Source organism: Jaculus jaculus, chromosome 15 (genome assembly GCF_020740685.1).
Source record: "Jaculus jaculus isolate mJacJac1 chromosome 15, mJacJac1.mat.Y.cur, whole genome shotgun sequence".
Lineage (NCBI taxonomy): Eukaryota > Metazoa > Chordata > Mammalia > Rodentia > Dipodidae > Jaculus > Jaculus jaculus.
In genome coordinates, this window is record NC_059116.1 from 5,652,652 (window position 1) to 5,670,808 (window position 18,157).

Below are 18,157 nucleotides of genomic sequence, written 5' to 3' on the forward strand. Positions count from 1 at the left end.
AAGATAATAATAGTTTATTGATCTGTAATCAACTGTAGAAATTAAAACAGCATTTTGAATGTGAGATATTAAAAAAAGTATTCTTGGTCGATGATAGTGAGAGAAAAGGCCACAGCTGGGGGAATTCTCAGAATTTTCTCATGTGCAGGCTCTCTCTGCCTGACTCACATTACAGTACAATGCTGCCCTCTAGCCACCGTTCTCCATGGAGAACTTTAGTATTATCCTCATTTTGGGTTTTTGTCCTTTCAATAACATAAGGATACCAAGAAAATTTTGATACATAATCTTTTCATACATACAGACCTCACAGGGATCAAACCTGTCCATGTGTAAATCAAGTCTCTGCAAACCGAGCCCAGAGCTCTGCAAAGAAAACAAAGACCCAATGATTGCTGCACCACGCACTGCAGAGGCCACTAACGCCTGACCCAAAACTGGGAGAAAAGGTCAACAGGAACAGACCCGGGGATGGGATGTGCGTGAGAACATCGGGGAGTAGATTAGCTTCTCGGGAGATGGCTCAGCAGGCAAGGGTTCTTGCTAGCATGAGGGACAGCCCCACGTAAAGATCTAGTCATGGCCACACAGGCCTGCAACCCAGGCTCTGAGGTCAGGGCACAGGAGAATCCCTGAGGCTCCTGGTCAGCCAGTATGATGGAGATGTGGCAGCTCAAATTCAGTGCGAGCCTCTGCCTCTAGGAAACAATGATGGAGGAGGACTTCAACATTCCCTGGGGTCTCTGCCCACGTACACAGGGGTGCATATCTATACAGATACTTGCATACGCTGTCCAACACACACACAGCATTTTAAATGCACTCAAGTATTTAAGAAGGAATGAGTGTGAAGAGTGTAATGTATTAATGAAAACAATAAGCTTCAGAATTAAAAAGGCAAAATATAAAATAAAAAATTGTTAAATAGTTTTAATTTTTTGAGAAATTGCATGAATAAGAGAGAGAGAGAGAGAGAGAGAGAGAGAGAATATATAAATGTACCAGGACATCAGGCCACTGCAAACTCCAGACGAATGTGCCATGTTGTACATCTGGGTATTTTTTTTGTTGTTGATTTTTATTTAACAAAAACATGGTTTTATTCCTATCGCATCAGTCAGTGAAGCCTTTGAAAGGCCGGGGCAGGCTCAGGCATGGAGGAAGAGGAGGTCCCTGCTTCCTGCAATGAGAGGTTTCCGCAGGATGGCGATGACATAGTCCCCGCACAGGAAGATCTTCAAGATGTAGTGGTCCTGGTTGACTGGCTTGGACTTCTTGCCCTTGTTGGTATCTTTTTTTCAAGTTATTATTATTAGGTTTGTACTTAGTGTATACAGTCAAGTTGGTACCATTGTTAGCCTCCTCCCTGTCCTCCCCCATCTTCAGGGACCCTCCTCATTAGGGAATGTGGGTCAGGCATTGTGGGGTTAGCCATCAGTTATGGGTAGGAGGAAATGTCTCTGTGTATCATGACCCAACTTGTGGCTCTGACATTCTTACTGCCCCTCTTCCACAAATTTCCCTGAGCCATGTTGGGTTCATTTTAGGTCTGCTTCAGTGATGAGGTCTTGGGAGCCTCTGTGCCTCTGGATCTCTGACTTGGTAGGAGCTGATTGTTCTCTGTCGATCTCTTTCACCCTTGTGCTGGTACCAGGTTCACCAAGAAAGCAGCACCCTTACTCATTTCCCCAATTATTCTTAGTTCCTTGTTGGTTTTTTACGTGGGTACTGGGGAGTCAAATCTGAGCCTGCTGACTTTGCAAGCAATTGTCCTTAACCACTGAGCAACCTCTAGTCCTAAAATGAACATTTCCTGATGAAAATGACAAACAGAAGCTGAAGAAGGTCTGATGTATTTGAACACAGATGACCCTCAGAGGAAAAAGATAAAAAACTGTCTCAGGAAACTATGGGATTGTTTTAAATGAGCTAATAAAAGCATGATTAGATTGGAATAATGAAAACAGATGACAACACAGGATAAAATGTTAGAAGAAATAATGACTTAAAATTTCCCACTTTGATTAAAATGATAAAAGCACACAGGAGTTTCCGTGAACAGGTGGCAGGGAAACCTGAGCGCTGATCCTTGAGCGCGGCACTGGTACACTGTCGCCCCTGTCAGAGCCTGGCACCTAGTCACCAGGGAACGTCTTCAGAAGAGAAGCGGAAACGAGTCCTACAAGACAGAAAAGAAAACTGACAGCAGATGCCTGGGAAAATTATTGCCTGAAAAAACTATCTTTAAAGAGCTCAAGATCCTTCCTTCCTTCCTTCCTTCCTTCCTTCCTTCCTTCCTTCCTTCCTTCCTTCCTTCCTTCCTTCCTTCCTTCCTTCCTCCCAACCTACCTCCCTCTGTCATTTTCTCTCTCTCTCTCCCTTTCTTTCTTTCTTTCTTTCTTTCTTTCTTTCTTTCTTTCTTTCTTTCTTTCTTTCTTTCTTTCTTTCTTTCTCTCTCTTGCTCGCTCGCTTTCTTTCTTTCTTTCTTTCTTTCTTTCTTTCTTTCTTTCTTTCTTTCTTTCTTTCTTTCTTTCTTTCTTTCTTTCTTTCTTTTTTGAGAGAAAGAGGTAGAGAGAGAAAGTGGCAGATAAAGGGAAGTGAGAAAGAGCACACCAGGGCCTCCAGCCACTGCAAATGAACTCTAGATATATCCGTTACCTTGTGCATCTGGCTTATGTGGCTCCTGAAGAATCAAACCTGGGTCCTTAAGCTTCACAGACATACACCTGAACTGATATGCCATCTCTCCAGCCTTCAAGAATATACATACATGTGTGTGTGTGTGTGTGTGTGTGTGTGTGTGTGTGTGTGTGTGTGTGTGTACGTGCATTGGTTTTTCAAGGTAGGGTCTCACTTTAGCCCAAGCTGACCTGGAATTCACTATGGAGTCTCAGGGTGGCCTCGAACTCACAGCAATCCTCCTACCTCTGCCTCCTGAGTGCTGGGATCAAAGGCATGTGCCACCACGCCTGGCAAGAATATTTTTTAAAAGCTGCCCTTTTAAAATTCTATATAACACATACACACATACATTCATTCTCTCTCTCTCTCTCTTGCTCTCAACCCAAACTAAGACAAAATTAACACATTCGAAACAAAAGATTTCATTAGAAAAAGAGTAAAAGTCCTATTTTTGTGCAGAAGGAAAATTAATACTTTATAATTTTTAAATCTGCATATAGAAGGAGAAACATGGATCAATGGCTAGGATATGGCTATCTTTGAGGAAGTTATTTCTTAAGAATATTTTTATTTACTTATTTGCAAGCAGAGAGAGATGGAGAGAAAAGACAGACAGAATGGGTGAGCCAGGGCCTCCAGCCTCTGCAAACAAACTCCAGATGCAGGCACCACCCTGTGCGTCTGGCTTTACATGGGTACTGAGGAATCAAACCCAGGTCATTAGGCAAGTGCCTTGATTTCTGAGCCATCTCTCCAGCCCAGTTATCTTATTTCTTTTGTGAGTAAATACATGTATGGCCTGCATGCACATGTATGCATATCCATATGTGAGTGTGTGGGGGTGGGGTGGGATGGTGTGTACACAATGCACGTGCATGCACATGTGTGTGGAGGCCAGAGGTTGATGTCAGGTCATCATTCATTGCTCTCTACCTTATGTATTGAGACGGTTTCTCACTCTGCCCCTGGAGCTCCCCGACTCAGATAGTCTATCTAGCCAGCTTGCTCCTGGAATCCCCTGTCTCCGCCTCCTGAATGCAAAGGTGACAGTCTGTCCCTCACACCTGCTCAGAATATTTGAGTGTTGTGGGGTCCACACTTGCAGTGTGAGAACTTTCCAGCTGTGCCATTGCCTCAGCTCGCTTGGAGTTGGTTAGTCTTCCAGGACAGGCATACTCAGTCTTCCCACGGCCACTCAAAAGTGCTCAAAAGTTCCTAGCCTGCACAGAAAGGTGAGAAGTAAAAGGGAACCAGAATGCGTAGATGTCACTGTTTATGCCAGACATGGTGTTCAAAGAGAAGCCTGAGAGGTCTATGAAAGCTACTAGCAGGGTAGAAAAATGCAATAAATGTGCATAAAAATTCATATGATCATGTCCTGTTGGTTAATCTTGTCAACTTGAGTACATGGGGAAAGCACTAGGAGATGGGCAAAGATACAATCATTGTAGTGAATCATCATCTTTATTACTTCTTACTTTTTGTTTGTTTGTTTTGGTTTATCGAGATAGGGTCTCACTCTGGCCCATGCTGACCTGGAATTCACTATGTAGTCTCAGGGTGGCCTCGAACTCATGGCAATCCTCCTACCTCTGCCTCCGGAGGGCTGGGATTAAAGGCGTGCGCCACCATGCCTGGTTTATTACTCAAGATTTTTATGCTTAGCTTCAAGCTATCCTGTTGCAGTTACCTTTGAGCTGCAGGACAAACACCTAACCAGAGCAGCTAAAGGAAGGAAAGGGTTTATTTCAGGGATATAGAATCCAGGGCAAACACCATCAATGCTGGGAGACATCAGCATGGCACAAAGAGAAAAAAAAAATGCAGCATCCAGCAAACATCAACAGCCACCACTCAGCCTGCGCTGGACACACCTGAGGGCTGGACTACAAGATCACACCCCCTCCCCATACGACCCCCACGACATACCTCTTTGCCTGCAGGGTTCGGTCCACTGGAGACTCAAGTTGCAAGCTCAATCTTAACCAAAAATGTCCGAGTCTATTGAGCTGTACATTCAAAGCACCACAGAGCCTTAGTGCAAAGGTGTGTGACTACAGCAAAGCAAGTTGAAATGGTGTGCTGGTGACCACATGTCTTCAGTGACAAGGCTGAGGAAGGTTCATCTGTAGTACAGTGTTCGACGTTAATGAGGTTTCTGATTGAAAGAAGGGGACTCTGGACAAACACAACTCTCCACCATTACTGTATAAACACACCTTCTTTACATCCTAACCCAGTGAGGCCTAAATTATGCCCTTACATTTTAAATTTTTTTTTTTTTACTTTTTAAAATTTTTATAGAAACTGAAGGAATCTAAAGTCAAATGGAAATCTTTTTATAAAAAACAATAATTTTTTCTATATTTTTCTAAGCTGATAATAAGATTGTAGCTATTCTCCAAAATAACTGCCACCCATCATGTGGAAATTTAAAGTTTCAAAGGGAAAGTTGATCTGGTATTTTTTTGTTTTGTTTTGTTTTTTTGAGGTAGGGTCTCACTCTGGTCCAGGCTGACCTGGAATTAACTCTGTAGTCTCAGGGTGGCCTTGAACTCACGGTGATCCTCCTACCTCTGCCTCCCTAGTGCTGGGATTAAAGGCGTGCGCCACCACGCCCAGCTTGATCTAGTAATTTTAATCTTTGAAGAGATGATGAAGTTATTATGATGCAAGAAAAAGGAATGGGAAGGCAGAATTGCTTTGGAAAAGAATGGTATATTATTTGGCAGCAATATCTAAAGAGTGCTATTCTATGCTTAGAAATGAGATTTAATTTCACAACAAGAATGTATTCTTATTTATCTCGCAGATGATCTTGCTATGACACTTTAAGTTTAAAAACTTGCTGAATTCTTTCAAGTGATACAGTCAAATTGTTCTTTAAGTTTATTCTTCTTGATTATTCTTTGTTTTAAAATATTTTCTTCCTTCCTTCCTTCCTTCCTTCCTTCCTTCCTTCCTTCCTTCCTTCCTTCCTTCCTTCCTTCCTTCCTTCCTTCCTTTCCCTCTCTCTCTCTCTTTGTTTCTTTGTTTCTTTCTCTCTCTCTCTCTCTCTCTCTCTCTCTCTCTCTTTCTTTCTTTGAGAGATAGAGAAAGTATGTGTGTGCAAGAGGCTGATAGAGAGAGAATGGATACACCAGGGCCTCTAGCCTCTGCAGATGAACTGCAGACATATGCACCACCTTGTGCATCTGGCTTACATAGGTCTTGGGGAATTGAACTTGGATCCTTAATATCCACAAGCAAGTGTGTTAATCACTAAATGCTTCCTCCAGCCCCTGTTTGAGTTGAAAAAAAAAAAGAATCCTTTGCTGTAGGCCAAACTTCAAAAGGTGGCATGCCATAAGGGTGATTATAATTAGAGAATAAGGAAGCTAATTATATTTTGCAACTAAAAGACACCCCGTTCATTTTTAAATTTTACGAAAGTACATACTCGCATGTCGCAAACAATACTTGAATGAATAGTAATTGAATTTCATGCTTCATCAGCCAGTTAGATATAGGAATATTTCCAATTATCATCCAAAGCAAAGACATTGGCTGTTATTTTATTCAACACAGACAGTGTCCTTTGGAGCTGCTGACATGGGCTTCAGTAACTGGATAAGGACAAATGTCTTTTAAGAGGTGGGAACTGTTCCTGCTGCATCTCCCAAAGGCTGCAGGCAGGATTTCATGGCATCTGAGCGTTCACCCTTCATGGGACACTGCACAGCTCCAGGTAAAGACGTGTACATTTTTATCATCAAAGTGTAACCTGCTTGTAAGGTAGTTAGCAAAGTTGATTCAACTCTTGAGTCTCCTAGGTCTTGTGTGGATGTGCCAGTGTTCCCTTCAGCCTGACTAACCCAGCCTTCTTCCTAATTTGAGCTCTAATCCAGCTTCCTTCCCAGCTTAAGGTCTAACCAAGTCTTCTTCCTAGGTTGAGGTCCTGACTTGACCCATCTTGGAACGTGTCCTTTGAAAATATTTCTGAGTCTCTTGAGACATACCTATTTTAATACATCTCCTGTCAATTTCACAGTCCTGGAATCCCTTTCATAAGGACCCGAGAGCCACACTTTGGGTTATGATGTAAAAAGACAGTGCCAGCCAGGCATGGTGGCACATGCTTTTAATCCCAGCACTTGGGAGACCAAGGTAGGAGGATTACTGAGAGTTCAAGGCCAGTTTGAGACTACAAAATGAACAACAGGTCAGCCTGGGCAAAAGTGAGACCCTGCCTCGACCTCCCTCCCAAACAAAAACAGAAATGAAAAGACTGTGCCCCTGAAATGCATCTTCTGGATATACAGACACACATGTACATCAGTACATATGGACATGCATTCAAATCTGCATGCATACATACATATAATAGATAGATGATAAGTAGAAAATAACAGATATATCTGGGAAGCCAAATTGCTCCAAACTGTAAACTAAATCTCATAAAAAAAAGAAAAATAAATGAAAACATTTCATTTTCCTCTGGATCAAGTCAATGAATAAGGAATAGAAGGCTCATTTTATTCTCAGCTTTTAAAACAGTTGAGCTCAGAAACAAAGGCTGGCCTCATCCCACCAGTTAATAGCCAGGCTAAAGCATTTATTGCCTGCTGTATCTGCCCAGTAGAATATTTTTGCTGAGGCAGCATGCCACTGTGAACTGAAGGGAAAGAAATGACAGGCTACATCCATGTTAAAAATCCTACGGAGCTGATTGGTTGATTAGAGCTCTAATTATGTGTAGGTAGAAGTTGTGGCTCAAGAGCCAAATTATCTTGGTCAGTCATTGGCCCTCTTAATAGCCCTTTATTTTCCACCCCTGTGTCTTACCTAACATCCCTGTGACTATCAGATAAACCCTTTTGGGATGCACTAACTGAACTGACCACCACCTCCCACCAACCACAGAGCTAAGAAAGTCATCGGATAGGATCTGACATCCATAGCTTCATTTCTCCGCCTTGTTGCTACCGTCTACCCAATATTTCCACCAGCGGATTTCACGATGCTACCTTTTTATGTCTTCCTCTTATTCTGCGACTATAAAAACTTTATGGAATTGTTTTTATAGTTGAACATGTTATTTGGGGTGAGGTAGGTGAATCTATGTTCCTGTGCCAAGGTCACTTCCATTTGGCAAGAAAATAAACTTTTATTTCCTTTAAGGTGAGCGCTGTTTTGTGTCAACACAAGTTGCTTTTAAGTCTGTTCGGAGGGGAGACCTACTCAGCATTCTCTTCAAAGCAATCACGGTCTTAATTAACCGATTTGATAAAGTACTTTACACTGAGTTCGCTCTTAAAGAAAACAATCAGACAACCACAGCTCAAATTTGCTTTCTGCAGTAAGCTCTCAAGGATTTTGCAAAAGAAGCTGTAGAGCTGCTGGTGGTGGGTGAGCCACTGAGTCCCTTCCGGTCTTCTGTCACGTAGATAAAAATAATTTAAAAATGGACAGCATGGGGAAACTCACGGACACGTTTTAAAACCAGAGGAGAGAAAGTGTGCCTTTAGGGGAAGAGTGGGAAGGCTTGCATATCCATCTCTTGTCCTCTTCAAAGAGGACAGGCCAGTCAGAGTGCCTGCTGGCACCTGTTCCAAGATTTATCCCTCCTTCTCTCCCTCTGCCTCTCCCTCTTCCTTCTTTTCGTTCATTCGATATTTTGTGTGTATGTGTGTGCATACAATGTGTGCATGTGTCTGCTCGTGTGCATGCCATGAGGCGCATGGGGACAGACAACATCAAGGCGACCGTTGTTTCTTTCCACTTCTTTAAGGAGTCTCTTGTTTTGCTGCTACATGTGCCCAACAAGCTGCCCCAAGCTCCAGGCTTCTTCGGGCTGTGCCTCCCTCTGCTATGGGAGTGTAAGGATCACAGCGAGTGCCTCGCTTTGAGTCTGGCTGACCACGGAAGCCTGGGGAGAATTGGACTCTGCTTGGCAGCCTAACAGGCCAGTGCCTTTAAATGCTGAGTCATCTCATTAGCCTCTCAGAACTCATTAAAGTCAATCTTTCCAGTTCCTCATCCTATCTGTTGATTTTGGCTAATCTTTGGGTTGTTAAGCAGAATTTCCTCTGAGAAGTTTTACTATTTACATCAGAGAAGTTCCCTGACCTCTTTTTGTGTGTCACAGGACACAGGAGTTGCAGACATCAAAGTGTCCTATGTACAGGTGTGTACAGGTATTTACAGCAGCTCACCCAGTCCTCAGAAGCCAGCTCTGGAATTCCCACATCTCCCCCCACCTCTCCCTCCCCCCCCCCCCCCCCCCCCCCGCAGTGCCCAGGAAACAAATGGAGGCAGAAGCTCCTTGCTCCCTCCTTCCTGTCTATTGTCAATAGAGTTGATTGTTCCTATATGCAAATAGCATGCAAATCGCTTCACAATGAGAGAGCATTTCTTTTTTTCTTTTTTTAAATTAAATTAAATTTAATTTTTTAAATTAGTTTTCTATTCAGCAAATACAGGCAGTTTGGTACCATTATTAGGCTCATCCATGACCTACCTCCTCCCCATGGCCCCTCCTTGTTGATGTATATGGGTCGTGCATTGTGGAGTTAGCCCTCAGTTATTGGTATGATAAATGGAGAGAGCATTTCTTGCCTTGAATGGTCTCAGATTTCTCATTCCACCTTCACATTCTCTGAATCTGCCATCAACTGCCGCCAGGCCTCTGGTATTTAACTTTGCTCTGTGTTTTGTTTTTTCTAAAATGTGTTTAAGTAAATAGACTTCTTTTACTTGGTGACTTGTTTTGTTTGGCAAAATATTTTCTCACAGATATCAATGACACTTCATAGTTCCTTTAATCTTCTCAAGACTTTGTTTTTTTTTAAGTAGCTACTTTTGTTACCAACCTTGAAAAACTTAGTTTTGCAATAACACACTTCTATTTAATATAATTGGTTTTTAAGTCATGTAAGAGGCCCTTCACTTTTTTTTTTAACATTGAAAAGCTAGGAGAAATGAATATAAAATTGACAAAAGCAGTAGGAAAAGCACAACATATATGTTTCAGGGACATTACTAATAGAATGCTACCCTGAGATTTATTTTTAGAAAGTGTGTTAGAGTTGATGAAAAGTCAAAAATTTTCAATTAAGAAAATGTTTTTTTTTTTCCTGGTTTTTATTTGGCTTTTGGTATATTTATGAGCAACAATAAAGACCAAAATCCTGCCATTAAGTGATGATTTGTTATTGGAAGGTATTCCTGCTCAGTTCTGATGGAAAACATGCTAACTAGTCATAGTATTTAAAGCCAGGAACTACCGAGGGCTAGGGAGATGGCTCAGTTTCTAATGCTTGTTTCACAGGCACGAGGACCTGAGTTTGAGCTCCACGACCCATGTCAAATGCTGGGCATGGTGGTGGGCACCTGTCATGCCAGTGCTGGGGCAGGGAGGGGGTCCTGCAGCTCACTGACCAGCTAGTCTAGCCTAATTGGTGACCTTCAGGCCAATGAAAGACCCTGTTTCAATGAAGGAAAATGGCTTTCCTAAGGACGATCCCTCAGCTTGAACTCTCTCCTCCACCCGCACATATGCACACATGCACCTCCACACATGTGCACCCCACACACATGAACACACATGCACACATGCACACACATTGAACAAATATAAAAAAGAACCATAGTGGGCTGGAGAGATGGCTTAGCGGTTAAGCGCTTGCCTATGAAGCCTAAGGACCCCGGTTCGAGGCTCGGTTCCCCAGGTCCCACGTTAGCCAGATGCACAAGGGGGCGCACGCGTCTGGAGTTCGTTTGCAGAGGCTGGAAGCCCTGGCGCGCGCCCATTCTCTCTCTCTCCCTCTATCTGTCTTTCTCTCTGTGTCTGTCGCTCTCAAATAAATAAATTAATTAATTAAAAAAAAAAAAGAACCATAGTGATGAAATGAAAGAATGCTCATAAAGATAGTGTCATTGAAGATTCATCCTTGGGGATATGATCAATGTACATTATTTATGCATGGAGGTGGTCAATAAAAAGTTTTTAAAAACGGAAGCCAGATGCACAAGGTGGTGCATGCCTCTGGGGTTTGTTTGCAGTGGCTCGAGGCCCTAGCGTGCCCATTCTCTCTCTCTCTCTCTAACTGCCTCTTTCTCTGTCTGTCTGTTGCTCTCAAATAAATAAATAAATAAAAATAAACAAAAAAATTAAAAAGGGGGTTGGAGACAGAGACATGGCTTAGCAGTTAAGTACTTGTCTGTGAAGCCTAAGGACCCTGGTTTGAGGCTCGATTCCCCAGGACCCACATAAGCCAGATGCACAAGGTGGTGCATGCAATATGGAGTTTATTTAAAGTGGCTGGAGGCCCATTCTCTCTCTCTTACTGAAAGCAAAATAAAAAGATTCATTTAAACCTCAAAAAATAGTGCCAAATCTTTGGTTCTGTAACAAACAAGTCTTATACCTTAGAATCATGAAATATATACTGTATGCTTTCTTGTTCTTTTCCCTATCCTATAGTTGAAATCTACATAATTATAATGATGCACCTTTCCTTATACGCACGGACAGGAAAGCAGTATGTAATTGCTTACAAAATAGGTTTGTTTAAGCCACTTTACATGGAACTATGAATATGGGCACCTGAAATAGATACTTCATGGTAGCATTGTGTTGGGTAAAATTAAATTGTCTTGGATGAGCAACATCTGCTTCATCTATGTGACCAAACAAGGCTTGAGAATGGTGCCTCAGAAGCCCCCTGATAAACACTAAACTCATGTAACTAGTTCCTCCAATGCCTGATGCTGTGGTGGCATGTGGCTGGACACCACGCCCAGCTTTGGCCCTGAGACGCACACCTGCCCACCTATGCTTTCTTCCTCTGTCTGCAGCCACTGTGGTGGCATGCATGTTCACGAAGGGGCTTCATGAGATGGCTGTATCGAGGCAGCATTGTTGAGCGCAGTTTCCGGCAGAGGCCGCCACAAATTTGCCGGGTCTTGAGGGCGTGGAGATAAACGCGAGGCGAGCTGAGCCACTGCTGTGAGTTGCAGCGGCAAAGGGCATTTCCCTCCAGCTACACGTCTGAAGCCCCTATGGAAGCATGCTGCGTTTCTCTGTTGTTGTTGTTTGTTTGTTCTTTTTCCTACATGCCCACTTTCATCTTTTGGAAAGGAAAGCAAGGCCCATTGGCTTATGTGTTGTCTGGTTTCCTATTTCTCATCTTTACGGAGAAACATGTGAAAGAATTGTGTCTGTTCACCTAATCCGCCAGCGCAGCCCTAGCTCACTTCGGAGGTGAGCAATGAGCAGTCCTGGGCTTCCTTTGCCATCCAGGACAGAGCACTCCCGGGCTGGCTGGTTCCTGCAGAAGAGCTGTGGAGCGCGAGCTCTGAGCAGGCTCCCGGTGTGCCCACAGCACAGGCACCGTCCATGCTCGTTCAGATCCCCACCGCTTTCTTGAATCCACCCCACTGTCCCTAAGAACTATAACTGTTTACCTCCCTCCCTCTCACCCTCCCTCTCTTGCTCCCTCTCTTCAAGCTCTCTTCCTCCTTCCTTCCCTCCTTCCAACCTCCCTCCCTCTCTCCCTCTCTTCCTTCCTTCCCCCATACCTCCCTCCTGTCCTTCTTCCTTCCCTCCTGTGCTGGTTTGATTCAGGTGTCCCCCATATACTCAGGTGTCCTGAATACTAGGTTCCCAGCTGATGGAGATTTGGGGATTAACGCCTCCTAGAGGCAGTGTTTTGTTGTGGGCGGGCTTGTGGGTGTTATAGCCAGTGTTCCCTTGCCAGTGTTTGGCACACTCTCCTGTTGCTATTGTCCACCTTATGATGGCCAAGGGGAAATGTCCACCCTCTGCTTATGCCATCGTTTTCCCTTGTCATTATAGAGCTTCCCCTCAAGCCTGTAAGCCAAAATAAACCTCTTTTCTTCCCACAGGCTGCTCTTGGTTGGGTGATTTCTGCCAGCAATGCGAACCTGACTGCAACACCTCTTTTCCCTCTCTCTTTTTCTTTTCTCCTTCCCTTTCTTCCCTCCCTCTTTCCCTTCTTTCTTTTCTTCATTTCCTCATTCCCTCTTTCCATTCTTCCTGCTGAAGACTGAATCTAGGGTCTTTTACATGCTAGGGAACCATGCTACTTCCCAACCCACTGTTTTGATATTCTTAAGGATAACATCTCTTTGTGTATTTGCATTTACATTGGCAGATTTGGGGTCCTGCCAAAGACTGCTCTTATGTTGAAAGGTCCTTTAGGGTGCAGTATAAAAGCACTAGTAACATTGGAAGCTGCTATCTGAATCCGATCTCATATTGATGAGAGAGAGTATGAAGGTACAGGCAGATTTTAATGACTTCTGAAAGATGGACTAATTGCAAATTCCATGTTTTATATAAAAGACATATTTGTATTTTTTTTTTTTTTTTTGGTTTTTCGAGGTAGGGTCTCACTCTAGCTCAGGCTGACCTGGAATCTCAGGAAGGCCTCGAACTCACAACAATCCTCCTACCTCTGTCTCCCGAGTGCTGGGATTAAAGGCATGTACCACCATGCCTGCCCATATTTGTTCTTGATTAACTCAATATTGCATAATGTATCTGATGATTTTTGGAGAAAGAACACATGAAGAGATATATCTCACAAAACAGATCTCTTTTCAAAATGATCCTTATGAGTTTTTTTGTGTTAGAATTAATATAATCCTGCTAAAACAGATAGGTCTAGCTGTCTACGTATTATTTACTCTATCATCTAATTATTTAATATATCTATAATTTTCTTTAAGTCACAAATTTCTTTAGACATCACATGTTTGTTAATTTATTGTAAAAGATTTTACATATTTCTCGTTTTGAAGCATCCCACTTTCCTTTCATTGCACAACCAATTATATCCATTAGCCACTATGTATATGTACTCTTTTTATTGTAAGTTTACAAGGTGTCTTCCAAGAACCCCATTCGAATCCCAGATCAACTTTCCTAAAGAAAAGTATCAGCAACAAAAAAGAATTAAGTGATCCATAAATCTAAGTCTAAAACACTCATTCCAAATCAACTGTTTTGGGAAAAAAATAAAATTCTTTGCTGGTATTCAGAGAAGCAAGAAAACACAGTGTTTTACCAAGGAAGTGTTTGTAATTATCTGAAATGCTTTTGCTTTTGCATGAAGTGTTCTATCTTCTTTATTTCTGTAGGATGAGAATTTTATACTCTGTAATTTTGAGCTTTTATTTGCTGCTGAAAAATTTATTCACAGTTTGCAATACAAAGCTTGAAAGAAGCCATAGCATAGTAACTCCCCAGAATGTTCAAGATGAAAACACCCCTTCTGGCCGCCAGCAGCAGCCGCTACCCAAGAGTGTAACTTAATAACCACAGTCCGAGCACTAATATCCCCATGTTAATGCCCTCGTGAGCAGAGGCAGTACATGGGATCCATGAAGCCTATAAAACACAAACACACCCAAATGACCACGGTTAAAGAAACACTAACATGGAGTCACTCATAAGCTAACATTTCACAAGGTTAAATTTTGAAGAGCATGCTTACAGGTTAAAGATGTGTGATAACTCAAGGAAACACGGCCTATGACTACATCAAGACATACAGTAAGTTAGGAAGCATGTCCGTGAAATCATTGTCAAAATCTCAGAACCAAGGCATGAAGATGCCATTACTAACTTTGGCCCAACACCTTATAGAGACTCCAGACCAGCCATAGATGACCCAAAGAGTTTATTGTAGTTTGGGTAACCACTACATCTGTCTTGGCTGCTGCCTCAACCTCAGGTATGCCTCAGGAAACTGCTGTGGTGGGGACGACCTTGGAGGCCACTTATGATGTCCTGTACCTGAAGCCGTTTCAGATACCTCAGCCCATGGCTGATTCATGCCTCACCACAGAAGTCCTCAATCCCGTTGGGGTGGAGGCCCTCCCCAGCCCATGAGAAGTTAGTGGTTATGTGCTCCTTGCTGTATCTGCTGTGCTCCTCTCATTTTCATCACAGAATTTCTTGCTGTGCACAGCCTTAGGCTTTAGCAAGAGCCTTGCATAGCCTCCCCAAATGGTATCATTACCTACTGATAGTCTTCAGTATTTATTTATTTGCCTGTGCACGTGGGTGAGTCAGGGTCTCTTGCCAGTGCAAATGAAAGCCAGCTGTTTGTGCCACTTTTTGCAACAGGCTTATGTCTGTGGCTGGGGAATTGAAGCTGGGCCAGCAGGCTTTGCAAGCAAATACCTTTAATGACTGAACCATCTTCCCAGCTCCGACTGGTAGACTTTTGTAACAGAGTTGTAACGGTGCTGAGCTGGTTGCACAAAGAAAAGTGTTTCAAACCCCAGTCACCCAGCAGCAGCTAGAAGGGGCAGAAGAATTCCAGAGGGAAGCTGGGAGCCGGGGCCACAAAGAACAGAGAATGTACTAGGTGAGCCACGAAGAACCATCTCTCCAGAGGGTGAGATGGTCAAGGATCCGGAAACCACAGCCACTTGAGGAGTCCCAGGAAGCTGGTCTCCAGTGGCTAAGACGAGAGGACTTGCCACTCAGAGTTTGGAAGTATGACGGTGAGTGCCCAGCACTGAGCTCCGCCACTCAGAGTAAGCGTCTGGCTTTGAAATCACCTCTCTCCCCAAAAAGCTTCTCCCACTCATAGGCTCAGGTCAAGGAAACTGCTCTCTCCCTGTTCATTCCTTCCATCCCAACTGAGCAAAAGAACCACCAGCCAACTGGTGATAAAGGTATTGGCAGGGTGTTTTCTTCTGTGGTCTCTCATTTGCATGTAGGTGGCGTTCGCCGCCCCATTGACACTGTCAACTCACATGTATGCTTGTGTCCTAATTTCCTCATGAGGAGACCTCCATATGTGTTTAGAGTCCACCCTAATATATTCATTCTAACCTAAGTATGTTTTAAAATATATATTTTTTTAATTTGTTTATTTGAGAGGGACAGACACAGAGAGAAAGTCAGATAGAGGGAGAGAGAGAGAATGGGCGCACCAGGGCTTCCAGCCTCTGCAAACGAACTCCAGACGCGTGCGCCCCCTTGTGCATCTGGCTAACGTGGGACCTGGGGAACCGAGCCTCGAACTGGGGTCCTTAGGCTTCACAGGCAAGCACTTAACCACTAAGCCAACTCTCCAGCCCCAAAAATATCAAATTTTTTTAAAAAATGTTTTTATTTATGTATTTGTAAGGAGAAAGAGAGAGAGAAAGAGAGAAGACAGAGAGAAAGAATGAGCATGTCAGGGCATTAGGGCACTGCAAATGAACTCCAGATGCATGTGCCCCTTTGTGCATCTGGCTTTACATGTGTACTGGGGAATTGAATCCACATTGTTAGGCTTTGCAGGCAAGTGCCTTAACTGCTGAGCTATCTTTCCAACCCAAGACCATTTGTTTTAAATTTTTGTTTATTTTTATTTATTTATTTGAGAGCAACAGAAGAGAGAGAAAGAGCCAAATAGAGAGAGAGAATAGGCACGCCTGGGCCTCCAGCTACTGCAAACGAACTCCAGATGCGTGCGCCCCCTTGTGCTTCTGGCTAACGTGGGTCCTGGAGAATCGAGCCTCGAACCGGGGTCCTTAGGCTTCATAGGCAAGCGCTTAACTGCTAAGCCATCTCTCCAGCCCTCAAGACCATATTTTTGATACAGACATATTTTAAAGCACTGGATATCAATATATAAATTTGTTCATAACAAAAATTTAAATAATTGTCAGATATCCTGAGTGTATGATTTACTCCTCAAATTTGAACAAAAGTTTAGGGGATGTGTGACAACAGAGAATGTCATCACAGATATGGTCACCAAGTTTTGCAGATAACATTGCATACTTAAGGACACTAAAAAACTTCAACTTATTGGTAGGCTATTTTTTCGAGCTAGAAGTTACTGTCTAACTTGTTCTAGTGACAGTGGAGCCTGTGACTATGTATTTGAGACTATTGCAGTGTCAGGCACCATTGTGGTGGGCAGGCATGTGGACTGACACCTGTGTTCCACTTGTGAAGACAGGGCTAAGTTTTCATGAATAGGGAGCCAAAAATGTCCTGTACCCAGATTGCGTTTGTGAAGATTGAGAACAAAGGGAATGATAACGCATACACACATGCACACACACACACACACACAACATACCCATAGACTATATTCGGTAAAGTGTTGTAGAATCTCTACTCCAGGTTTTCATTGTCTATCATTTTTCTTTTCCCAAACATGCTAGGAAATCTATGTAAGAGGGTCTCATGGGTAATATTTTAAATGTTTTATTTAGGGTGAAGTAAAAAATATTGAATCTACATGAATATTATGCTCAGTCATGAAGTTGCTATTCTAAGTATAAAGTAGTATAATAGAGTTTCTTATTTTAACTAATTCTGTAACATCTACTTTCATCCAGGGCTTATATTAAATTTATATTAACTACTTAATTAAAGGAAATAATTTCTGAAGAACTTTCAGCCTTTTATCAATGAGAGTGTATTGGTAGAGGCTGGGGCGATGGCTCAGCGGGTAGATCTTTGCATTTGAGCACGGATTGGGATCTCCTAGACCTCGCCTCGCCTCACATGCCCTGCTAGCTACGGAGGACTTCAGTGGGGCTGGCTTGACTAACGCAAGCTGAGAACCAGAGACAGAAGATTTCCTCAGAGCCAGTGAACCCGCTAGTGAGTGGAGTGGCGAGAGACCCGGGCTCAAGTGAGTTGGAACACAAGGACAAAGTTGAAATTGTCCTCTGACTTCCACACATTACATGGAACATGCAAGCCAAGATTCACACGCATGAGCGTGGACATACACAAAAGAGCGCTGGCAGAAGGACTGATTCACAGCTTCAAGGCTTCTCACTGAAGGACATAAAACACCAAAAGTCTAACGAGAGGACGAGAGGGGAGAGAGCACAACGGAAGGGTGGTTTTCCAGTCTAGTGCTTTGACCAGCCAGGCACTGCCCTGAAGCAGGATGACCTGAGCACTGAGCTCCTACGCGTACACAATACAGTCTATGCGTGGAATTCTCTGATTCTTAAATATAACAGAGAACAGATGCACATTGACAGCTCAGCCCTTGAACCATGTTCATTTTAATTATTATTGTATGCTGCTCAATAAAACTTGGGTGAAAACAGAAAGCAATAACTAACCCAACAGCAATACATCAGGTGGGACTTTCTAGATTAGATGATTTCACAAAGTATGCAATCAAAAGAACATCAAAACAAATGCAAATTTCAACTTTTTTTTCAAATTTCAACATTTTACTGATTACAATTACCGATTTACAATGTTTCTGGCTTATAGCAGCAGCAGGGGAGGAAAGATCACGTATCTTGTGTTATTTACTTACGGATTAAAAAAAATTTTTTTTGGTTTATTTTTTTTAGTTATTTGAGAGCAACAGGCAAAAGAAGGGAGAGAGAGACAGAATGGACATGCCAGGGCTTCCAACCACTGCAAACGAACTCCAGACACATGTGCCCCCTTGTGCATCTGGCTAACGTGGTTCCTGGGGAATCG